At 43.3% G+C, this 26,484-nt stretch overlaps 1 long non-coding RNA gene across 4 annotated transcripts in view; it reads left to right on the plus strand.

The window, feature by feature from the left end:
• The window catches only part of LOC125622783 (uncharacterized), a 375,814-nt gene that overhangs the window by 257,652 nt on the left and 91,678 nt on the right, over positions 1–26,484 (plus strand). The window lies entirely within an intron of this gene.

The raw sequence follows: 26,484 nt of genomic DNA on the forward strand, positions 1-26,484 counted from the left end.
TTACTCTAGCTACAGGGTAACAAAGCATTTGGAAGCTGGATAGGTGGCCATGGAGGGCTACGATTTGTGTAGCATGAATTAGGAATAAAATTCCTTGTTGGGAAAGGAGGTTCAATACAGCAAAGTCTGCAGGATGGGGACCGTAATGTGCTTAAGCCAGATCCTCTAGCTCAGCAACCTGCACTTGGGGCAAGATAATACTTAGTCCTGCCTTGAGTGCAGGGGACTGGACTAGATGACCTCTCCAGGTCCCTTCCAGTTCTATGATTCTATAATACTATGAAAATTGGAAGTGAGGTGGGGGAAGGCAGCTGGATCCTTTCCAATCTGCACTGGCCTGGATCCCTGACACAAGTCAGAATACTCAGTGGGCCCCTTAACTTCTGCTGGCTGCCCACGGCCCCTAAGGGGCTATTCCAGCAGTCCAGCCTCACCAGGACATAGTGCTGCATGCCCTTCCTCCTGGACACCTGCCCTGCAGCAGGAGTGGCGGGGGAATCATTACCACTAATGCAGGGGAAATTCTTAAGGGGCTAGCTGGGCTGCTTTGTGCCCCTAAAGCTGTGTTGAGCAAGCTGGTCTTCCCTCATTAGGCTCTCTCTGTGGGTTAGGCCTGTCCACACAGTAGAAACAGTTAAGGTTTCTGCAGTCAGGTAATTTTTTCCTCAGTTAACCATTCAACAGGCCACAAAGATGAGAGTCACACTCTGGTATGACTCATAAGGCTACATATCTTCATGGGTTAACAGAGTAAGTCCATTCCATGCTTCCCTGTGCTTTGGACATGTGAGCTTGTCGCATGAAAACAACAACTAAGATCTTTTTATGTGTCTGATAAGGGATATTAGGGGTTCAGTTCATAGAAGCACTTAAACGATCCGTGTCTTCTGGGTGTGGCCATCTGTGCTGGAAAGTTCTGAGAACTGTCTGTCTTGTGAGGTTTTAGCTCATCTATTGCTGACCCCAGGGCTGCAGGCCAAGAAAATGCAGAGACAGCAGGCCTCCACAGATATTATGGCAATGGCTACATGAGAGACATATTTGACACATCTGGGCCCCCATTTTCAAATGTATTCCAGCACATGCACACTCTATTGCATGCCTGTTTGAAAGCACAGGCCATAAAATGCAAAATTCTAAGTTGGGGGGACTGTATCCTATAAGTGTGGGTTATTATGAGCTCACAGTTACTTTCAGTAAGTCACTTCCCTTCATGCCTCAGCTAACGCCATCAGTTGGGAATGAATAAAAATGAAAAGAAGATTACCTCTTGGATACTGAGGGAAACACACATGTAAAAAGTACTTTGGCATCCAGGGAACAGAGCTGTAACCTTGCTCATGTCCCTCCCAGAAACATACCTCTTAGGTCAGGAAGCACTGCCAGCAACTACAGCTGTCATGTTCATGTACTGGCTACAGAACTTGCTGATACACACCAGATGTCTTTCATAAGATCTTTTACTGCTGTGCAAGGTATGGCTGAGCTTATCTTAAATAGGGTTTTTTACATGGTGCCACCTAATGGCTGAACATATGTTATGGTTCAGCATTGTCTCTTAAGTTGATTTGTCCTGGATCTCCTTTCCAAAGTCAAATATCATCAAATCCTCTGACAAGTTCTTCCACCTTCCTCACTAGGCCCATCATGACTGCCACTCTGCCTCTGAGAGAGAAGGATGTCGGTCTTTGGTCACATACACTCTTTTGCCTTTGTAAGTTGCTTCTGTGGTGACCCACAGTTCAGAATACCTCCAGGGCTAGTCAGAGCTGTGTCAGGTAATTTCAGCTCTGGTTGGGGCTGAAGGTGATTGTAAATTCCTTCTGAGATGACTGTGACATCTGCTCTTGAGTCAATTTTAAAGTCAGTAGTCTACCCATGAATATTCAGTTTCATTCTCCAAGCACACTCTGTCATCACACGCAACAAATCCCAGAAACAATGGCTCTTGATTGTCTGTAATATGAGTCAACGCCCTGACTGCTTTGATGGGGAAAACAGCTGCAATATGTCCATATTTCATTCATGTATTACACCATGAGCCTTTGACTGCATGTGCATTATCTCTTGGGATATGACTTTTTCGTCACCTTGTGCATGTAGGCTGGACTTTGTCCCTCTTAGCCAGAGAGTTCTCTCTCCTTGCCTCAGGGGTTGTGATGATGATGATTTTCAAGTGTCTGCTTACAGTTTCTAAGCTAGTTTCAGGTTTTTCAAGTTTCTGTAGGTTTTTCTGTTTCACCAGTTCATCCTGTTTTTACTCTTTGGCTAGCTCTGGCTATGGTTAAATCTCTCTCCAATTGTAGCTGTTGTGAAAGGCTTTTATCTGTTAACCCAATAACCAGCCTGTCTGTGATATTTTCATGTTCCCAAAATCACAGTTTTCAGCCAGTGTATGCAGAGCTCTTTTGAAACATTCAACATTTTCCCCTGGTCCTTCAATTCTCTGATAAAAACATGCTATTTTGTAAACCATATTTCTCTGAGGTATAAAGTATGCATCAAACATAGCCAGAACCTTTTCTTCATCGTCTTTGTGACTGTCTTCAGTAAAGCCAGAAGATTTAAAGATCTGCTCTGCTGGCTTCCATATCACATAAATTAAAGAAGATACCTGCCTAGCTCCAGTTTCTTTGTGGAGTTTGGCAGCAATGCAAAATCTTGCAACATATTGTTTTCAGTTTGTACATTCTGAACTTTTGTCAAAGCTGAAGTTTCTGGGGCATTGAAAAGTGGCATGTTGAGATCCTGAAACTTTTCTTGCTTTGCTCCTTCTATTTGCAAGCTTTGGTGCTGTTTTCCTTCTGTTTTTTGTTCTTAGTTTACTTCTGACACCATGTCATGTCCCTGTACCAGATGTGGACTGGCTATAGAGCTTGCTTATACACCAGATATGTTCATTCATCAGATCCTTTAATGCTGTGCCCAATATGGCTAGGGTTAGTTTCCATAAGGTATTTTATACCCAGTGACACCTAGCAACTGAACAATATAATAGAATTTAGCATTCCATAACAATAGCCATTACCAGGCTTCTTTGCACTCTCCATCTCTAGGAGACATTCTGCAAGCCAAAGCAATGATTCCTTTCAGCTGTGCATGAACTGGGGAGAGCAACTATTGTGGGAAGTGGCTGCAGAGGTGCAAAAGTCCTGCGCTATCTTGGATTGGAGAGCTCTATAGCTGCTCAGTAGAGCAGAGAGCTGGAACCTGCAGCAAATAGGAGGTTCTGGTTTCTGTGGTGTTTGATGCATATAAAGGAAGCAGAAATTACTGAATTGTTGAATATTCAGTACAGGGGCTCCTTGCTTTAGTGAGAAGAGTGACAAAGCATGGGCATTTTTTTTATCAGGTATTGTCACAATTATTTTTGTTTCTTAAAACTGGTTGATATATTCAAGGTCACTACTCACACTGTATTGATTTTTTGCCTGGGGATTTAGAACCTAAATGATGGAATGTGGTGCAAACTGATAATTTTTAAAAAAATTATTAAAACGTCACGGTGCACCTTACCTGTTAACATTTACTAAACAGTGAATGCATCACAACCATACAGTACTTGGGCTCCAGCCAGTAATTCCTGCAATTCATCTAGCAAGATTCTATTACAGCTTCCTTCAGATGAAAGACTGCATCTTAAAAAATCCTTCCTCATGGACTCTTGCATCTACTTTGATAATCTATGTTGATCTTGGCAATGATAAACATGAAGAGCCAGATCCCTAGCTGGTGTAAATCAGCATTGTTCCATTGATTCCAGTGGAGTCACTCTAATTTATACCAGCTGAGGACTTGGCCTAAAGCACCATTTCCATCCTCTCTGCCAATACATTGGTAATCTATGGGTATGTCTACACTACGGAATAAGGTCGAATTTATAGAAGTCGGTTTTTTAGAAATCGGTTTTATAAATTCGAGTGTGTGTGTCCCCACAGAAAATGCTCTAAGTGCATTAAGTGCATTAACTCGGCGGAGCGCTTCCACAGTACCGAGGCAAGCGTCGACTTCCGGAGCGTTGCACTGTGGGTAGCTATCCCACAGTTCCCGCAGTCTCCGCTGCCCATTGGAATTCTGGGTTGAGATCCCAATGCCTGATGGGGCTAAAACATTGTCGCGGGTGGTTCTGGGTACATATCGTCAGCCTCCCGTTCCCTCCCTCCCCCCGTGAAAGCAAGGGCAGACAATCATTTCGCGCCTTTTTTCCTGAGTTACCTGTGCAGACGCCATACCACAGCAAGCATGGAGCCCGCTCAGGTAACCGTCACCCTATGTCTCCTGGGTGCTGGCAGACGCGGTACGGCTTTGCTGCACAGTAGCAGTAACCCCTTGCCTTCTGGCAGCAGACGGTGCAATACGACTGGTAGTCGTCCTCATCGTGTCCGAGGTGCTCCTGGCCGCGTCGGCTGGGAGCGCCTGGGCAGACATGGGCGCAGGGACTACATTTGGAGTGACTTGACCAGGTCATTCTCTTTAGTCCTGCAGTCAGTCCTATTGAACCGTCTTATGGTGAGCAGGCAGGCGATACGGACTGCTAGCAGTCGTACTGTACCATCTTCTGCCAGGCAGGCAAGAGATGAGGATTGCTAGCAGTCGTATTGCACCATCTTCTGCCAGGCAGGCAAGAGATGGGGATGGCTAGCAGGCGTACTGTACCATCTTCTGCCGAGCAGCCATGAGATGTGGATGGCATGCAGTCCTTCTGCACCGTCTGCTGCCAGCCAAAGATGTAAAAGATAGATGGAGTGGGTCAAAACAAGAAATAGACCAGATTTGTTTTGTACTCATTTGCCTCCTCCCCTGTCTAGGGGACTCATTCCTCTAGGTCACACTGCAGTCACTCACAGAGAAGGTGCAGCGAGGTAAATCTAGCCATGTATCAATCAGAGGCCAGGCTAACCTCCTTGTTCCAATAACAACGATAACTTAGGTGCACCATTTCTTATTGGAACCCTCCGTGCAGTCCTGCCTGAAATACTCCTTGATGTACAGGCACCCCCTTTGTTGATTTTAGCTCCCTGAAGCCAACCCTGTAAGCCGTGTCGTCAGTCGCCCCTCCCTCCGTCAGAGCAACGGCAGACAATCGTTCCGCGCCTTTTTTCTGTGCGGACGCCATACCACGGCAAGCATGGAGCCCGCTCAGCTCACTTTGGCAATTAGGAGCACATTAACCACCACACGCATTATTCAGCAGTATATGCAGCACCAGAACATGGCAACGCGATACCGGGCGAGGAGGCGACGTCAGCGCGGTCCCGTGAGTGATCAGGACATGGACACAGATTTCTCTGAAAGCATGGGCCCTGACAATGCATGCATCATGGTGCTAATGGGGCAGGTTCATGCTGTGGAACGCCGATTCTGGGCTCGGGAAACAAGCACAGACTGGTGGGACCGCATAGTGTTGCAGGTCTGGGACGATTCCCAGTGGCTACGAAACTTTCGCATGCGTAAGGGCACTTTCATGGAACTTTGTGACTTGCTTTCCCCTGTCCTGAAGCGCATGAATACCAAGATGAGAGCAGCCCTCACAGTTGAGAAGCGAGTGGCGATAGCCCTGTGGAAGCTTGCAACGCCAGACAGCTACCGGTCAGTTGGGAATCAATTTGGAGTGGGCAAATCTACTGTGGGGGCTGCTGTGATGCAAGTAGCCCACGCAATCAAAGATCTGCTGATATCAAGGGTAGTGACCCTGGGAAATGTGCAGGTCATAGTGGATGGCTTTGCTGCAATGGGATTCCCTAACTGTGGTGGGGCTATAGATGGAACCCATATCCCTATCTTGGCACCGGAGCACCAAGCCGCCGAGTACATAAACCGCAAGGGGTACTTTTCGATAGTGCTGCAAGCTCTGGTGGATCACAAGGGACGTTTCACCAACATCAACGTGGGATGGCCGGGAAAGGTGCATGATGCTCGCATCTTCAGGAACTCTGGTCTGTTTCAAAAGCTGCAGGAAGGGACTTTATTCCCAGACCAGAAAATAACTGTTGGGGATGTTGAAATGCCTATATGTATCCTTGGGGACCCAGCCTACCCCTTAATGCCATGGCTCATGAAGCCGTACACAGGCAGCCTGGACAGTGGTCAGGAGCTGTTCAACTACAGGCTGAGCAAGTGCAGAATGGTGGTAGAATGTGCATTTGGACGTTTAAAGGCGCGCTGGCGCAGTTTATTGACTCGCTTAGACCTCAGCGAAACCAATATTCCCACTGTTATTACTGCTTGCTGTGTGCTCCACAATATCTGTGAGAGTAAGGGGGAGACGTTTATGGCGGGGTGGGAGGTTGAGGCAAATCGCCTGGCTGCTGGTTACGCGCAGCCAGACACCAGGGCGGTTAGAAGAGCACAGGAGGGCGCGGTACGCATCAGAGAAGCTTTGAAAAACAGTTTCATGACTGGCCAGGCTACAGTGTGAAAGTTCTGTTTGTTTCTCCTTGATGAACCCCCCCGCCCCTTGGTTCACTCTACTTCCCTGTAAGCTAACCACCCTCCCCTCCTCCCTTTAATCATTGCTTGCAGAGCCAATAAAGTCATTGCTGCTTCACAGTCATGCATTCGTTATTCATTCATCACACAAATAGGGGGATGACTACCAAGGTATCCCAGGAGGGGTGGTGGAGGAGGGAAGGAAAATGCCACACAGCACTTTAAGCACAGCACTTTAAAAGTTTACAACTTTAAAATTTATTGAATGACAGCCTTCTTTTTTTTGGGCAATCCTCTGTGGGGGAATGGCTGGTTGGCCGGAGGCCTCCCCACCGTGTTCTTGGGCGTCTGGGTGTGGAGGCTATGGAACTTGGGGAGGAGGGCGGTTGGTTACAGAGGGGCTGCAGTGGCAGTCTGTGCTCCAGCTGCCTTTGCTGCAGCTCAACCATACACTGGAGCATACTGGTTTGGTCCTGCAGCAGCCTCAGCATTGAATCCTGCCTCCTCTCATCACGCTGCCGCCACATTTGAGCTTCAGCCCTGTCTTCAGCCCGCCACTTACTCTCTTCAGCCCGCCACTTACTCTCTTCAGCCCTCCACCTCTCCTCCCGGTCATTTTGTGCTTTCCTGCACTCTGACATTATTTGCCTCCACGCATTCGTCTGTGCTCTGTCAGTGTGGGAGGACAGCATGAGCTCGGAGAACATTTCATCGCGAGTGCGTTTTTTTTTCTTTCTAAGCTTCACTAGCCTCTGGGAAGGAGAAGATCCTGTGATCATTGAAACACATGCAGCTGGTGGAGAAAAAAAAAGGGACAGCGGTATTTAAAAAGACACATTTTATAAAACAGTGGCTACACTCTTTCAGGGTAAACCTTGAAAGTTAACATTACATACATAGCACATGTGCTTTCGTTACAAGGTCGCATTTTGCCTCCTCCCACCGCGTGAACGGATTTTGGTTGAATGCCAGCAAACATACACTGCAATGCTTTGTTCTACAGTGATTCCCCAGTACGTGTTGCTGGCCTGGAGTGGTAAAGTGTCCTACCATGAAGGACGAAATAAGGCTGCCCTCCCCAGAAACCTTTTGCAAAGGCAGAACCGCAAATGCCAGGGCAAAGTAATCCTTTCACATGCTTGCTTTTAAACCATGTATAGCATTTTAAAAGGTACACTCACCAGAGGTCCCTTCTCCGCCTGCTGAGTCCAGGAGGCAGCCTTGGGTGGGTTCGGGGGGTACTGGCTCCAGGTCTAGGGTGAGAAACAGTTCCTGGCTGTCGGGAAAACCGGTTTCTCCGCTTGCTTGCTGTGAGCTATCTACAACCTCCTCATCATCATCTTCTTCGTCCCCAAAACCTACTTCTGTATTGCCTCCATCTCCATTGAAGGAGTCAAACAACACGGCTGGGGTAGTGGTGGCTGAACCCCCTAAAATGGCATGCAGCTCATCATAGAAGCGGCATGTTTGGGGCTCTGACCCAGAGCGGCCGTTCGCCTCTCTGGTTTTCTGGTAGGCTTGCCTCAGCTCCTTCAGTTTCACGCGGCACTGCTTCGGGTCCCTGTTATGGCCTCTGTCCTTCATGCCCTGGGAGATTTTCAGAAAGGTTTTGGCATTTCGAAAACTGGAACGGAGTTCTGATAGCACGGATTCCTCTCCCCAAACAGCGATCAGATCCCGTACCTCCCGTTCAGTCCATGCTGGAGCTCTTTTGCGATTCTGGGACTCCATCATGGTCACCTCTGCTGATGAGCTCTGCATGGTCACCTGCAGCTTGCCACGCTGGCCAAACAGGAAATGAGATTCAAAAGTTCGCGGTTCTTTTCCTGTCTACCTGGCCAGTGCATCTGAGTTGAGAGCGCTGTCCAGAGCGGTCAGAATGGAGCACTCTGGGATAGCTCCCGGAGGCCAATACCATCGAATTGTGTCCACAGTACCCCAAATTCGAGCCGGCAACGTCGATTTAAGCGCTAATCCACTTGTCAGGGGTGGAGTAAGGAAATCGATTTTAAGAGCCCTTTAAGTCGAAATAAAGGGCTTCATTGTGTGGACGGGTGCAGGTTTAAATCGATTTAACGCTGCTAAATTCGATCTAAAGTCCTAGTGTAGACCAGGGCTATGAACTCTTCTTGGTGCTGCAGAATTAACTGATATGAAAGGGGTAGTAGCACGTTGCTCCATCCTCTCCCAGCCCAGCATGGGAGCTCTGGGAGGCTTTTTGCAAGTCAAACAGCAATTTAAGCTCTACACAAGCCATGCTTCAGTGTTGCAGCACCACCCCCACGCTCACATTCCCCATTGACGGTGGGTATGAGAGGCTGAACCAGAGCAAAGCCCCCCTTCTCCCTCCCCCGCCAAAAAAATCAACTTGGCTGTATTTGAATTTTTAAACCAATTTGTTTCAACCAAAGTTGTGTTAACTTTCTGATTATTCTACCAACTGGATTTGTTGGAAAGAATATTTATGGGCACAGGAAAGTTTTAAGAAAATATTGGAGAATATGTGAATAAAAAATGTTGCATTCCTAATCACAAAAATTAACTCAGAATTGGGTTTCTGTCACTATGCTGAGTTTCCCAATCATGGGAATGCAAACAGACCATGTGACCTATGTGGTCAATCAAATCTAGCTTTAATTTTGAATGTCAACAGTGACTGACTTCTTGCTAAGACACTAACAATCAAGAATTATTTATTGAATTGCTTTGAAGATAGATGCATGTTTTTACATTGCGATCTGTCCACAATAGAATCCGCAAACTGAAAATGAAGCAAAATCAATTAAACGATTGGCCCTATTGTTTGCCCAGCTGTGGTCTTCATTTCCTTTTTAATCTGCTTCTTGGCTGCCTGTTTCTACATTTGGAACAGTATCCAGACATCAAGTAGCTCAGAGGAAGAGTTGATTTTGACTACCAGGATTACCGTAGCATGAAGTTAAGTGCGTATCCCTGTGCAGTTTGTGTGATGACATTATTAATGGATAACTGGATTTAGGCAATCCACTATCACAAGGTGCTTTACTTCCTAGAAATGTTTGCATATACTTACATAGTTTTCTTTCATTCACATTTCTTCAGCCAGTCCTCTTGTTGCTAGTTAGCACAACAAAAGTGATCAAAGATTGTAAGATCATAGAATATCAGGGTTGGAAGGGACCTCAGGAGGTCATCTAGTCCAACCCACTCCTCAAAGCAGGACCAATCCCCCAGTTTTTGCCCCAGATCCCTAAATGGCCCCCTCAAGGATTGAACTCTGAACCCTGGGTTTAGCAGGCCAATGCTCAAACTACTGAGCATTCACTTCTGCTTGGCTTTGTGTTGCATTCATACATCCAATAAGAATCCATCAGTCACAGTTTTGCAATCCTTAAATGCTTAATGTGCAGATTTCATTAAACAATGGCTGCACGATGAATGAATAGGGTATAATTTAGTGAGATGAGCTGGGCTGGGTTTTAGATGCTCATCATATTTAAAGCAATAAGCGATGTCAAAATAATTGAAATATGCTACACCAGTGAGGTGATGCTATTGTGAGCAAGATAATGACTCCTACGTAATGTTCTACAGGTATATATTTAATAATGGGCAGATGAGAATAATGCTTTTAATTTTACATCATGTTGACTGACAGGTTGGAACGCTCAAGATATTTAACAGAGCTGTTATCTGCTGTTTTAAAAGCTAGTAGAAAAAAATACCCAAATGCATTCGCGTAACTACTATTATTCTTCGTATTCAACTTATTTCAGAACGTCTTCCAAATATTTTCAAGCTGGACCCTAATGGTGGTGAACTTCCTGGGCCTGTTTTCCTACAGCTTGCGTGCTAAATTGCATGTTCTCCTACAGCTTGCATGCAAAACAATGTTGCCATGTCTGAAATGCATTAGAGCCAAATCAGAATTTGCTAATGTATTTCTGGGAGCAGCCAAAATTTCTCCCCACCTCCTTGTCTGAATATTTATTCAGATGCCAAGAGAGGAATGGTGTAAAAGTTTCTCTATGGTGAAAGTTCGGAACAAAGACTTTAGGCTGAAATTCCAAGACATGAACCAAGATTTTCCAAGGAACTAGAGATTTGGGGTGCTTGGATTTTTGCGTGCCCAGCTGGAGACACCTTAACAGGGGCTGACTTTCAGAAAGTGTAGAGAACCCAGCCTGTGAAAATCAGGCCCCTTTATGGTGTCTCACACAGAATATTGAGCCTTCCAAAATTACAAGTCACTTGTTTACTACTCCACGAGCAAAAATTTTCAGGAGTTGCCATAGGGTTAACTGGGTTCCCCAGAGTATTATGGGATGGAGCACCTCCCTTACAACTGTTTTGTAAGTAGGAATCCCCCTGCCCCATTCTGTTGTAATGCAGTGGAATACAGCAGTAAGTTCCCAGCCTGTAGTCCTGTATGACGTGTTATTTTTTTGTTTAAACTGAGCAGTCCCTCTACAAAACATGGTCCCGCCCTAAGGCCCCAGTCCTGCAAGCTGATCCATGTGGGTGAATCTGTGCCCATGTGGAGCCTTGTTAAAGTTAACAGAGCTCAGTGCAGGTGCTGAGGTTTACTCTAAGGGATCAGCTTTCAGGATCAGAAGTGACATGAAGCCCATGCATGCTTATAGTGCCACAAATAAGGTATGATTAGTCAATATCTTGACAGCCAAAGTAGTCATTAATTTATATCGTTTTCTTGTAGGTCCATCATTGTCTGAGTTAGTGCAGGCAAGCGCCTTTGTTCAGAGACAGGCAAAGAGGCAGCTACATCAGGCTAAAACAGGCTGTAGAAGCTGCTTCATGTGTTCAGAGCTCAGGAGCTTGATTCTGAGAGGTGCAGAGTGTCTGCTAAAGCCAAGGAGAGGCCTTAATTTCAGCCTAGTGATTAGAAAATTGCCTAGGAGACAGTAGGGAGTACCTGTTTGCTCCTCCTACTGAGCACTCATTCAATCAGCCGTTCTTTTATGGTGAGGTGGCTGGGTTCTTGCAACGCTAAATGCAGTCCCAGAAACCATTTGGAAGGGAGATTCCCAGCTTTGCAGCTAATGGCCTGGCACTGCTTTTTGTCCCCACAGAATCCTTGAAATCACATACATTGTCCTGATTCTAATTTTCCAGTCATTTCAAATATTTATGAAATCCTCATTGCCAGCAAGAGATGTCAACATGAGTTTCCAGCAAGGGATGTCAATGTGATTTTCACTGATACCAGTGAAGCAATCAAAACTTTGACATTCCTGAGCAAATAATGATCCTGCTTGGTAAGACAGACAGGTGTTTGTCCAACCTGTTCTTTAAAACCTCCAATGACCAGCATTCCACAACCTACCTGGAATTTAGGTAATCTGTTCCAGTACTTAACTATCCTTATCATTTGAAAGTTTTTCCTAATATCTAACCTAAATCTCCCTTGCTGCAGATTAAGCCCATTACTTCTTGTCCTATCCTCAGTGGACATAGAGAACAACTCTTTATAACAACCATTTACATACTTCAAGACTGTCATGTCACTACTCAGTCTTCTCTTCTCGAGACAAAACCTATTTCATATCGCTTTAAAATCTGGAAAGATCAAGCAGGGAAAAAGTCAGCACCCCTAAGCCCTGTTTAGCAACTTCCAAAAGATCCAAACAGAAATTTGGAAACTCATTGATTAAGTCTGAAAGTTTCTTTTTTTTTTTTTGTTAATAAATTGCAGGGAGTTTGTGATAAATCACAACCCTATCAAACTCTGCTCATCACATGAGACTTTGGCTTTCATTACTCATCTAGTCCCAATTTTCCACTTCTTAGCTCTCTAGAGTCCCAGCATGTTTGCTTTTTCTCAGCACTGTTGCCCATGGCAATGCCTCAATGTCAAAGACAAAATTGCCACCGTGCAATCAGCTTCTCTGTGCCAATGTCTCTGTAGTTGGTTCTTGCAAACCCACTCAAATTCTGTCTTTTTTTTTCTTAATTTTCATCCCTAGGAATGGCCCCTATTCCAAATGTGTCAAGAGGCATCTGGCAGATAACCAGAAGCATTGCTCTGTAGAATAAGGGGAGGCCCACACTTTGTCCACTGACAGTGATATCTTATAGTTAACATCGTAATTAGCAATATGCAAACAAATGAATAATTAGCATAGAGATTATGTGAATTAGTCCTTATGTTACGCACCAACTTCCATACTGATTAGTGAACTGTGGTGCATTGTTGAAACATCTGAGTTGTGCTAATTATTTGCAATGCTGTGAACATGTCTAAGCTTTTGTACTGGTGAACATAGGTAGAGACAAAAAGACATATTACAAAAAAGGGAGGATTCTAACGTAAGATGGGCAGATACTAATTGCTGGCTAATCACTGTGTTAGAGTAATTATATTGTGTGCTTTAAAGTCTACAGTATATTACTCTGTTAATGGCAAAATGAATGCCAGGCTATAATTTCCTACAGTGGAGCTAATTTTTGTTATCATAAAAGGATACATTTGTTTTTTTTCACACAAACATTTTCCCTTTTTCAATAATAGTTTTCAATAATATCATGTTATTCCGGCTTTTCTAAATTCTACTTGCTTGATTGTCTGGGGCAAGTTTTTCTGCTAATGTCCAATTCAAATATCATTAGTTTGGTGTGTGCGTGTTTGTTCCTCTTCATCTTTATAATGAGAGGGGGTGAGCACAGGTATTGTGGCTGGGCTAATGAAGTGTCCCCAATGTTACTTTGCAAGACGTCATTATCAGACTGCACGTGTAGTGCTTGGTCTCCATATTGGAAGCAAGCAGAGCTTTTCTCATAATGGAACATTCGAGAGAGCAATGTGAAATGCGCGTTAGCATTCAACAGGCCCATTCTTACTCCCACTGAAAACAATGGACATTTTCCCATTCACCTCAACTGAAGCAATATGGAGCCCTATAACTCTAATGCAATTATCATCCTAAGACTACATAGTAAATATACCAGTGTGAGCAGACGGCACGGAAAAATGAGTGCGTTATTTTTAAGGCTCTATTAGCTGTGTGGCAGTTAATGGGAAGATTGAAGGTGGAAATTGGTGATGTGCTCTGTATATCAAGGAAATAGTGAGAAACAGTTATATATTCCTTGGTTACGTTCTGTTAACACCGTTCCACTCAGGGCATGTGGGATATGAGAATAATTTTTAAAGAGGGGAATAAAACCAAACAAAGAACCCAGGATCAACGCGCCCCCCCCCCATTATCCCCCTCCAATGTTCTGAAAATCTGTGTCGAGCCTCTCCATGACAGTGCCAGCAATATAATGCTTCCAATTAAATACTGGTTCTTTGTGGCTCAGAAACAGAAAGTATGCTAGTTGAAGTCACTTGCGCTAAACTTAGCGGGGACAACTGTCCCTAGCTTCTGAAAGGTAGCACAGTATTTGCTTTTTATGCCGGCAATTTTCCCTGCCTCACATAATATAGAAACTGCTTTTTTTTATGCACTGCCTTTTTTCAATAATGATTTTCATTTATTTCCTGCAAAATTTCTCTCTCTGTGACTTCCTGGGTCTACTTTTTGACTCTCACTACATGTGAGCCCATTGAAATGGCTGTCTCGCTGGTACGTTTTTGCAGCTCACGAGCTATCCCCCCCCCACGTGCTCTTATGGCAATCAGTTTGCCTAAATAGGAGCCAAGCAGGTGTGAAAATCTGGCCCTTGGTTCTCCAGCCATTGCTGCAGTAAAATAATGCTCTATCTGTAGCTATTCAGAGTGAACTGAATCCTGCTTCCAGCATCCAGACTAGGACCTTGATGGGGGGCTCCATGAAGTCAATTCTCCCCACAAGACTTCAGAGGCTGAGCTACCTTGTAGCTTCTCCTCCATTCTTTGAGGCTGGAGTAGAAGCCACCCTCTATGTGATGGAGCCTACAGCTCAGCTCCTCCCTTGGCTCACCCTCAAACTCCCACTGGGCACTGCTGCAGAGGGAGCATCTCCTGAGCCAGGCTCAATGACATACAAGGCTCTGTGTGTAGCCCCAGTGCAGGTTCCTTTTCCTGCAGCCAGAGAGGAGGGGATGCAGGATTTGTGTGTTGGTGGAGTGGCAGTGGGAGATACTCTGTTAATGAGGCCAGGGTACATCTATGCTGCGAAAAAAACCCATGGCAGCCAGTCTACGAGCCCAGGGCATCTGACTCAGCTCGCTTGATGGGGCTAAAACTAGCCCTGTAGACATTCCTCCTTGGGCTGGACCCCAGGCTCTGAGGCCATTCCCCCTTGCAGGGTTTTAGAGCCGAGCTCAAGTCCAGCCTGAGCAGGGATGGTTACACTGCTATTTTTCACCCTATAGCACGAGCCTAAGTTGGTTGAGCTGGGTTCTGAAATGTTCTGTCATGGGGTAGTCTATGCTGCAAAAAAACCAAGGCATTATTTAGTATAATCTGTTGATAACAATAGATCCTTATGCATCTACCGCTTCCTGAATGATTTATATTCTGGAGTGAAATACACCCTCCTCTCCCCCAGCACTGTATTGAATGGAATGGCTACTATCCTCTCTGATTTATGGAGCATAAGAGTCTAAGCTGATGGCCCAATGATTGTCTTCAGAGACTCCTTCTCAAAGCAGGCTGCAACTGTGCAGTTTCTCCCTGCTTTACAGAATGACATAGCAAGCGCTGGAAGAATCTGCCAGCAATGGGTCTCCTAAAAATGTCACTGGAGTGGGCTCCCATGACAGATGGAGTGTTAGAGTTATCTGTATGTATCTAATATTAATGCCTTCAGTTTTGAAGAGACGGGTAGAATCTAGGCTGTCAGCAAAAGTGTCCCCTCTCCTCTGTGCAATGAATCTAAAGAGCTTTTTCAACCTGACAGCAGAATCTCATTAATGGGGAAAAATACATACATGTGAGGACTCTGCACCAAACAAATCTGCACTAGGAGATTGGGGTTTCCTTTTGTTTGCGTTCCAAAGAAGTGTCACCTAAGAGGCATTGCCAGGCTTCTGCACAGACATTCCAACCATCACCTACATTCTTGGCAGCATGCATTAAGCCCACTAAGTGAGGCCTTGATCTTGAGAGGTGCAAAGTGCTTAGCACTCTTCAGACAGGAAGCTAGGCACTTCCTAGTTTCAAATCTTAAAAGGTCAGATCCTGCTTCTATTAAAACCAATGGCAAACCTGCAGGTGACTTCAGTGGGAGCAAGGGTGGGTTGCACCCAGAGGGGAAGCAACATGTTCTAGAGAAGAAGGCTCTGGACATGGACTCAAGAGACCTGGGTTCTGTTCCTGGTTCACACTGCCCTGCTGTGGGTCCTTGGGCAAGTTGCTTCCTATTTCTGTTTTCTCTTTCGCCCTTCGTCTGACTCATCGATTTAGATTCTAGAGCACTGCAGGAGGCAGGGACACAGGTGTGTGTGGTACCTAGTACAATATGGCCCTGCTTTCAGTTAGGGCTTCTAGGCATGGCCATAATACAAATAATTTAATAATAACAATGAAGGGGGGAGGGATAGCTCAGTGGTTTGAGCATTGGCCTGCTAAAACCCAGGGTTGTGAGTTCAATCCTTGAGGGGGCCATTTAGGGATCTGGGGCAAAAATTGGGGATTGGCCCTGCTTTGAGCAGGGGGTTGGACCTCCAGATGGTCCCTTCCAACCCTGCTAGTCTATGATTCTAAGTGATAGAAGATGCACAGAATCTTCACTGATAACCTCCCTAGTGGAGGAGTCTGAGTTACATTCATAGGTGATATAAATCATGCGGTAAGTTACAAAATCACGGACTGGAGGGACAGAATGAAAAGCAACTAACAGCAGGCCTAAGATGAAGCTGGGGCTTTGCCTTTTTAATTTATCAGCACATAACTCACATCACCATTTCGCTGTGTCTCACTTCTGAGTCTGCCCTATGATTTTTTTTATGTGACAGAAAGGAAACTAAATAATCCACCACAATATTTCCACCATGAGACCTGGAGATCATTTTAATAAATGCCTGTAGAATACAAACAGGGGCTGCCAGAGCCCTTCTGAAGATTTGCTTCAGAGCCGCCTAAACCATTCTGGTGTGAAACAGGGAGTCCGCAGCACCAACAGACCGAAACAGGACTGCCACACAGCCATGGTTCTGGGATATACAGCAGGCTACAGGAGAGAAACAAAATACGGATTAGCTTCTGCTGTTTGAGTATGCCCCCCAAAAAGAAGAAACCAAAATAGGATAGGAAAGGAAGAAATAGCACAATTTTGTAAAGCCAATAACATCCATCAGTAGCAGCCCCAAAGTTGGGCTGACTTAAATTTGTGGCAAATTTCCCTTTCCATGAAATAAACAAACATACTGCATACACGGAAAAACGTCAAACAATGAGGGGATCAGTTGCCAGCCCCCAAAGTCAGTCAGATGTGTAGGTTTGTAAATATAACATAAAATCTTAGTGGCAACAGCATCTTAACTGGCTGGAAAGACTGGGCCAGTCTTCATCTCTGGTGTATCTCTGTTATAGTAAATGGACTTTCAATGAGGGTGAAACAGATCCAGTGAATTCCCTGGGCCTCCAGCAAATAATACTTGTCTATGGTGCTCTAATAGGAGAGAAACCAGACTGTGATGTGTTAGATATAGGCAGCCCACAGATCTAGTTAAGTGGGGGTAAATGTAGCAAAATAACATTTATTAGTAGTAAGTTTTGGGGAACTCCTCTGTGCAAGTTTTGGGGAACTCTGCTGCCTCGTGGTCAATTAACAAATTGATAACAAACAAAGCATGCATCAAGACATTGAACCATTTAAAAAAAAAGTCAGTCAGTGCACTCCTCCTCTTGTAATGGATTGCTTTAGTAAAACAGTCATCACCGTAGGGCTGCAAAGTATGGGTCTGATACAGCGCATGCTTACTACCGCATGAGTCCCAAAGTCAGCGGGGCTATTCATGCTATGTTTGGTAGAAAGTGTTTATAGGAGCCGGTCATTATGCCTGTAAGTTGCCATAATGTGTACTGCTGCAAATCCATACCTTTGGGTCCAGCTCAGGTTGGAATATATCGGGTGTGTTTACTAGTGCACACTAAGCAGCACACAGCATAGGTAAACTTTTCCGATCAAGGGGTTAGCACCTGGAACCTCAACCGTGCTCTGGCTGTTTTGTACCCTGCCACCAGCACAAACCAGCTCCAAAGGCCTGGAGGCCTTTCCTTATATAGGGTGATCGTTGGGTGGCGTGCTGCTTCTGTAAGAGCTCCATGTACACCACTCTCCCTGCAGGTGCTGTAGAGGACCTAGCACCCATAACAGCAATGTTTAGAGTAGCCCTAAAGGTTCTCTGATTTACCCCGTCGGAGTGGCCTGATATGCTCATGAAGATGTTCCGGACAGAGCTGGTCAACATTCCGATTTTCCGTTCTACAAAAAATCCATTTTTTCCCCCCAAACCAGACCTAAAAAATGTAAATTTTGAAATTTCCTGCCAAATGAAAATTCAAAACTCATTTGTTTCAGAAATATCGAAAAGGCCTCAAACCATTTCACTTTAATAAGGTCACAGTGATTCACATCAGCTGTGCTATATGATGTATTTGAAACAGTGACATCCAAATTCAACCCTATCAAAATGAAACACCTCAATAATTTTTCATCAAAAATTTCAACAAAATCATTATGTTGATGCAAAACATCTTGATTTATTTAAATCAGCATTTACCAACAGAAGACTGTTCCATCTTAAAATTTTCAGCCAGCTGTAGTTCTGCAATTGTGTACAAATAACAAACCTTTATCAAATATACCTATGGAATTGGACTACCAATGACCCCATGCTACTGTTTGTTTGCAGTAACTGTTGCATTAAACTCCAGCAAACTATTGCTAAATAGATTTGTTGTAAATGCCAGTGAAATTTATTTCTCTAGGATATGGAAGATGACTCCAAGGTTTTGCAGGTAATGGCTGTGAATCAAAATAGTATAATCTCCCTTTTTTTCTTCAATGATGTGACTGTATAGCACTCCCTGAAACAACTAAGGATATGTTGATAAGAGGATGCTACTTAACATTACTAAATCACATGACCTATCCAGCCTCAAGATTCAGGATGTGAGCCGACCACCATCGGCCATCAGGAAGAAATGTCCCAACAATTACTGCACAATTGACGTAGAGCACTGTGTCTGCGTTCCATGTTCTTCTGAATCCTGGAGTATAGATAGCAGATGAGGTGGACCACTCTTCTATCAGGGTGGTGAGATGGAGGTTAGCTAAGTGGTATGCGTTTGTGTGTTGCTATATTAATATTATTATAACGACAGTGCTCTTTTTTTGGTTAGTAAGGTCTGGAATACAGGTGAGACTGTTCAGCTACAGTCTGTGGTTAGTACAGCTTGCAGGAGGCAAGAACCAAAACAGTACACCCCCTTCCCATAAATTGGGACAATCTCAAAGGAGCTGATTAGTGCTCTTGTAGAAGGGACTTATGTATGGCTAACACTTCTGTGACCAGTGGGTGGCACTGGTGCTGCAATAAGACTCCAAAAAGCAACAGGACTAGAGCTGAACAAAAAAAAAATTGATGGAAGCTTTTTTCATCAGAAAATGTAGTTTTGTCAAAATTTACATATTTCATGGCAAGTGTCATTTTCAATGCAATTGTTGACAGGAAAAAGTTAAAATGAATTATTTCAACTTTCTCATTGTTTTGGTAATGTTGAAACATTTAGATTAATTTCATTTTGACTTTAATATTATATTAAAATATTGATGTTAATATTTTAATATATTTTATATCCTAGTGTTATGACATTATCCAAATGGAAAAAAAATCCTCATCAAAAGGACACGTTTCAATTGGTTCCAAATCAATTTTTTTTCAGAATTTTTTCATTGCTTGAAAATTTTTGGTGTTTTGTTTTGATTTGGAATGTAAACCAAGTTCAAAATGTTGGCATTTTCTGCTGAACGGAAATCCTGTTTTCTGACCAGCTCTAAACAGGTACCCTGCCATTGGTAGAGGAATTGTGGAGAGCAAGAAGGAAACCTGGAGAGTAACCTTTATGAGCTGAAAGGAAAAATCATCTGTCAGCTGCTTTTCAGATACAGAATTTGATTGCACATGTTCACATTGCTCGAGGAGAGGCATATAGACCAATGGATAGCACATCAGTCTGGGACTCAGCAGCATATTCTCTGCTGCCACTGACTTGCGGTATGAATTTGGGCAAGTTATTTCACCTTTCTGTGGCTCTGTAAGCTGTCTGCACTAGGAATGGTCTCTCATTATGGACAATACCCGGCACAGTGGGGCCCTGATCTCAGCTGAGCTCTCTAGTTGTTACTGTAATTTAAAAATAATGTGAGCTGATGAGTGCCCTCAGCTTGCTGTGAACCTGTGGGGACTGGAACACTTGGCATCTCACCTGCTCAAGCACTTAGTCCTTGATCCAAAGTCTAGTGTAATCAATGGGAGTCTTTCCACTGACAGGTTGGATCAGACCCTCAGTAAGTGCTGAGCAGACTTGGCACTCTGTCCTGATGACCATCTTTCCAAACCAAGAAAAAACCCTTTATACCCCCCATGTTGTGTGTGAACCATTGCACAAGTTGGTTTGTTGGTTAGACAGTGGAACCTATTTATCATAATTTTTAAGATAGCATGAAACTCTGTTCTGTGGAAGCCCCCAAAGGATTCCCATTTTAATCTGCATAAATGTAGATCTGGTGTAGCAAACCTCAGAGTCCAGCTGGTAGGAACACCTGCAGAAGTAGTCAAAGCAGAGGCTGCTGCACTGAGCCAGAGAGGGGTTAAATGGGGCCCAGCTGAGGCCACTCCTCACCATAGCATCCCCCTGGACCCAGAACAGTGCATAGAAGACACCTCCCCCCACATGCTGGGGGAAACTGGTACCCAGGTAGTACCTCTCCTCCTGCCTTCCTCCTCCTTCTGCCATATATCCTTGGGGAATGCAGTAAATGCTCCAATGCAGCAAAGTGCTTAAGAACATGTGAATAGTCCCATTGAAGTCAAACTATCAGATTAGATCAGTGGGACTACTCACTTGCTAAAATTAAGCATGTGCTTACGTTCTTTGCCAGATCAGAGCTATAAGAAATAGAGTGGAACAACTCCTGTATTTCCAAGAGGTGTATAACTGTTGCTTTTGTTCCTCTAAATGTTGTGATAGGCTCAGTAATGAAGAAAACATGTCTGGTTTTCATATGAAACAGTTGCTTTGGTCAGGTGTCTGTTAACAGTAGATAATGAATGTGACATAATTTGGCTCGGTCTGTTTTAATCCTTTAACTGCACAGCGTATTTTTTCCTGATCAGGAGCAGAAATCCAGACTGTGATATTAACTGTGGGGATCATTTGGTCTTTGAACAATTAACACACTAGCAAGTAGCAACTGCATAATGTTAGCAGAATGAATGTTAACATTTCCTCTGATACCTACTTTCAGAACCAGGTTCAACTGAGTCAGATGATTGAGCAGCAGTATTCAAAGACCTACATTTGACTGAAATTGTTCTCCCTTGACCTACAGAGTAGATTAAGGAAAAGTTTGGTCAGTTTCAGAGATGTTAACACCAATGCATCAGATGTCAGAAAGGAGTGAAGTTCCAGACTACCTTGTCATTGGAGCCCAGGTGGCCACTTTACCTTCAAAGCAGATTATCAGAGCCTGTTGATAAATAAAATAAACGGAACAGCATAGCGGGAAAATGTTCCTTTTAGTGGGCGGCAATTGCTTGTATATTTGACGCATCCCCTTAAATTACTGCTGAGTAAAATTAATTTGCTATTTTTTTTCTTTCTAAGAGGTGACAACATGTTTTAGTAGTTAGGTTAAAGGGGAGAGAGGTGGGAAATGGGGTGAAATCCAGCCCACATCAAAGTCCATAGCAAAATGCTTATTGACGTCAATGGAGCCAGAATTTCACCCCTGAATTCTAGTCCTGACTCTGCTCTGGGTTTATTTCATGATCTTAATCAAGACTCTTAATAGAGCTGGTTAAAATGTTTGCTTTTTGGGTGAAAAATGAAATCCAGAATATTTCAGCCAAAAAACAACGTATTTAAAGATGTTGCTGTCGTATCTTATGGAAGTTGTAGTTCAGGGGTGTCATGCACCCATTCTCCTCTATAGGTCACGCTCCCAGGGCGGACAGCATCTCCCATGATGTACCACAGTCTCCCCTCTTGGTGACTGCATCGTAGTAGTCATATGGCAGTGGTGCATCATAGGAGATGGAGTCCAGCTGAGAGTCCAGCTCATAGAGGAGAATGAGAACATTGCATCCAAACTACAGTTCCTCAAGGCACAGCAGCAATAGTTGAGAATCAAAATATTTTTGGTTTTGTGCATTCAGTATTTCAACAAGAAATCAAAATCTTCTACAGAAAATTTCATTTTGTCGGAGAACCAATTTTCCATCCAAAACCTGTTTTAACAAAAAATTTTCTATGAGTACTACTTTTAACTTCTCTGAACCTCAGGTTACACATCTCATGAACACTTGAAGATTCTTGGATTAAAGTACCTGGAACCATAAGTGTAAAGTATTACTTCAATAATGATATTAGAATCATAGAACTGGAAGGGACCTCCAGAGCTCATCTAGTCCACACTGAAAAATGGAGATTGAGAATAAAGCTGAAAGGAAGGGAAAATTTGGTGGACATTTTTAGAAAATTTACTTTTTTTTATTTCTAACTTCAGCATTGGAACCAATTCTACAGTTGCTCAAAAAAAAAGTCCTGAGTTTTTAAATTAAAAATAAAATCGAATCAGCTACTTAGGGAAAATATATTATCTGTATTTGTATCCAGTGTCAGTAAAGAAGAAGAAGGTGGTGGTGGTGGAGGTCATATCTCATTTTCTCCAGACCAGTTCACCACGAGCAATAAGATGTTTGTGTTTTAAAGTAAGGTGTGTAGTGTTTGACAGAGCAATAAAGGCAGCAGAGCTCTGACTGCAAAGGGAAATAGACCAGATAACAAAACCAGCAATGAAATATTGGTGAGGTTGTTCTTAAGCTGGTTGATTATTTCTGATTATGTCGTTATGACGACACTGATGTTGGGAAAACACATTATAATTGTGAGGAAGGATGATCATGTGGTGAAGACACTGAAGTGGATTCAGGAGAGTTTTTGGTTCAGTTGCCTGCTCTGACATAGACTCCCTATGTGTGATCTTAGGCAAGACTATTTCTCTTGGTCTCTGTTCCCCATCTGTACAATGGGGATAATAATACTTACTTCCTCCCGCTCTTGTCTAGTTAGAATGTAAGCACTTCTGGGCAGGAACTGACCCTTTACTTTGTGTATGTCCAGCATATAGCACAATGCAGCCGGTATCTTGGTTGATGCCCCTGAACACTACTGTAATAATGAGAGGATTGGAAAAAAAACCCAGTGGCTTTGACTGGAAAAATATCTTGGGGTACAGTTTGCCTGGCATTCAGGTAGATGGCTGAAAATGAGCTAAATTCTGTTGTCAGTTATATTGGTGTAAATCTGGAGTAACTCAATGAGCAAAATTTAGCCCTGGCTTATATACATCTAAATCCAATGCAATCGATGGAATTGAAGGTGTAAATCAGAGCCGAATCTGAACCAATATTCTTGAAGAAAAACTTTGGAAATCAGTAGTAACTCTGGATTTACTGCATAACTGAGAGCAGAAATTTGGCACAGTGAGTTACTGCTTCTCCCCATCTTCTCTAGATGTTTGACGAATGTTTTCTTAGCCTGGCAGCCCACAGAAGGATGCAGATGTCATCTCCATAGTAAGCCGAAATATTTGGCAGAAAAATTGGCCGGCTCATGGAGAGCCATAAATAACTCTTATGAAAACAGTAGCTACTTAAGGAGCGGAGATTTCATTTGAATGCTGATCTTTCCCACTGCAGAACATTGCTCCTGACTCATCAATATTTTAGAAAAGCAGGAGAAACCTCCTACAGCTGCCAAAGCCAAATTGGGGAAATTAAAAATCAATCCCATTTCCGGCATGGCCCTCAGCAGGTGCTAGAACCCAGTAAATCATAGGTGGGTGACCTCTCCCGAGGCTACTGTTGGGAATCTAGACCCTCGTATTCAAGCCAATGAGCTTTCAGTCCAGTGTGTGCATTAATTTCCATTAAACTAGCATTGCCCGTAGGCACAAAGTTGCATATGATTCAACTTTAGAAAGCGAAAGGGACAATTTCTCCGCCTGTTTCTCTCATATGGCAAGAAAACATGAGTCAAATCCTCCCCCAAAGTAATTCAGTTGAGCACGAGGGGATTACACCGGACTGTGAATTTGGCCCAGTAATTAAAAGGGCACAGACTTCATGGTAAGGGAGCACATCTGTTGACAATAATTGCTGCAGGTACATCATCAATGATATTTTTTTAGGCAGGGCTTGTTTCAGATTTGCCTTAGTGCTAGTGGTTAAATCGTATTGGTGATAGCTGGCAAATGAATCCCACTTAATGAAGTCGGTTCCCTCCAGCATTGCCCATTGCTGCACAGAAGTGAGGTGCTATGGTAATGGATATAAGTAGAATCCAAAGGAATAATACTGTATGTTTAGAGATATACAGCTACCCGTAAAGATCAGGATACTTATCCAAACTGAGCTTGAACTCCAAAATTGTGACTGCTTCTCTGAAGCCTGTCCATATCATCTCACCTCATCATGAGCCTGCAAAAATGGTCTGGAAATAACATGAGACCAACCTTTATTGGGAGGTGTCTGCATTTCTTTTTTCTGGCTCCGGCACTTTTTTGCAGACATTTAAGGAACTCAGCATTGTGATTCTATAGATGGTCAAATTTTCACTGGTGGAAGGAAGCGAAGGTTGTAAGCGGAGCTGGCCAAAAGTCAGAATTTCCATTCCACGGAAAATTCTGACATTTCAAATTTGTGTTCATTCCAAATTGGAAGAGAGAGAAGCAATTTTGAAACTTCCTGCACAATGAATTTTTTTCCCTAAAATTTCATTGTGGGTCAATCTGAACATTTCATTTCAATACAATTGAAGTGTTTCCTTTCAATTTCAGCTCCGTAAAAAAATCAAAAATGAAAAATGGTTTCAAGATGAAAAATCGGAACCTCTCATTCTGATCATGTCTGACATCAAAATGGTTTGTTTTGAGGGTTCCAAAACAAAATGGAGTCAAAGGATACATTTCTGCAAAACATTTTGATTTTGATGAAACAGCACTTTCGATAGAAAAGAGTTGTGTTGGAAAATTTTCAACCAGTTCTAGTTGTAACTCTAGCCCACCTGGTTTGTTCATACGTATGAATGAGCAAATATATGCTCTTGCTGTGTGGCCAAGGTACACCTGTTATTTTTTTCTCCACTCAAGTGGTCCTGATGAGTGTGACAATCATGCACCTCATATGTACTAATAATCATGCTTTAATTGTTTGCTACCACATGCATTGAGGTATATGCCTTAAAAGGGCCTGGCATCGTGTCTGCACATGATGCTTTTGTCTGCAAAATTTGCATGTGTAAATTTCCACACAGAAGCACTAATTGTTGGGCCACATCTGGAAGCTAGAGATACCAGTGCTTAGATTTCCATACTAAGCTTCATTTAAAAGGATAGTGCATAGGAATATGCTACAATAGTTTAGCATAAGGAAGAACAGCACTTTGGAACAAATACAGGAGGGGAAACATAGGTGGTTATTTTTGGGAGTGGAGGGATGGTTAGCTGGAATCTGAAAAAATTAGTTTCCGAGCCCTGTGAAAGATGCTGATGTTGCATTTTACAGGTTTCTAGCCAAGGTGCTTGTCATGTCAATAATGAAGGGTCACAGAACGAGCTGCTTTCTTCTAATATTGAACAGGGAACTTGATTAGATTAAGGAAAACAATCTTATCCCCGGAGCTTCTCTCTCTCTCTCTGCTTCTCTAGAACCTTCTCCAGGACCCTCCTGGTCTGGCTTCCGGCTACAATTTTAAAGAAACAGTACACACATCTTCTCTTGCCAGTCATTCTCTGTGAATCTGGCCATGTATTTAGAGAGCACAATTGTAACCTTAGCCTTGTAGAAACAAATCTGAGTTTAAATACGTTGGCCATGCGCCCAGTATTAAACCAGACTGTCCTCTTTTGGATGTTTTTTCCTCTGTCTGGTACTGAGACAAAACCAAACATAGTTTTGTCTGGTATCAGATGGGAGACACCATTTTTGAAGGATGGGCTGCTCTGCCTCCACACATGTAGCTGAGTGAAGTTATGCTGGTGGAGTTGGTGTGGTATGCTCTTCAAAATGGCGTCATTTGTGCAGTATGACCTCATACGCACAGTGTGTGCAACGTCATGCCAGCCCCCGCTGTTCCTGGAAGTACTGGAATGTCTGGTGTTCTGGGAATGTTAGTGGCCATCCTAAGTTTTAAGGGAGGAAATTTGTGGGTGCTATGGAAGTCCTTGAGATAGATATCAATCCTTCCACTACCATGCAGTTATACATGTAGCCGGGTGAGGGAGGAGTGTAACTGAAGATTTTTGAGCAGAGAAGTTGGAGCAGGCTCCGTACTTCACAGCCGCACAGACTCCTGTACCTTCAGTGACAGGTAATAATGGAAATCTATTTCTGACTAAGCTCTAAATAATTACAGCCAGAATGTTATTGCAGTGCTGATGAGTATTTATCCAACAGAACAAAAACAGCATGTTGATTCTTGAACCACAGAAAGCCATAATTGTCATTTAAAATCTGGCATGTTATTTACAACATTAAATTCATTATCTTCTGGAATCTTATTATAAATCTAAAATATCACTTTGAATATATTTGCATGAGTAAGAAATCTTCATTATTTTTTTTACCATGGTAGGTTGGAATATTGTTTTTCTTGTTTTAATTAAATATGAGTGACAGAGATCAAGCAAAAAAATCATGTCTTCTCTATATACAGACTGCATTGTGCTTTGAAACTATTAATTGTCATTAAAGTAGCAGTTATCCCAAAAAGTTATGATTATAAAATTACAACTCATTTGAAATGTCTTTCACTCACACAGTAACTCGTACCTATTCCTTAGCTATTGATGCAACGACTGTATCAAATGAAGGTATTTTTGTTTGTTTTAAGAGCCTGGG

This window comes from Caretta caretta, chromosome 15 (genome assembly GCF_965140235.1).
Source record: "Caretta caretta isolate rCarCar2 chromosome 15, rCarCar1.hap1, whole genome shotgun sequence".
Classification (NCBI taxonomy): Eukaryota; Metazoa; Chordata; order Testudines; family Cheloniidae; genus Caretta; species Caretta caretta.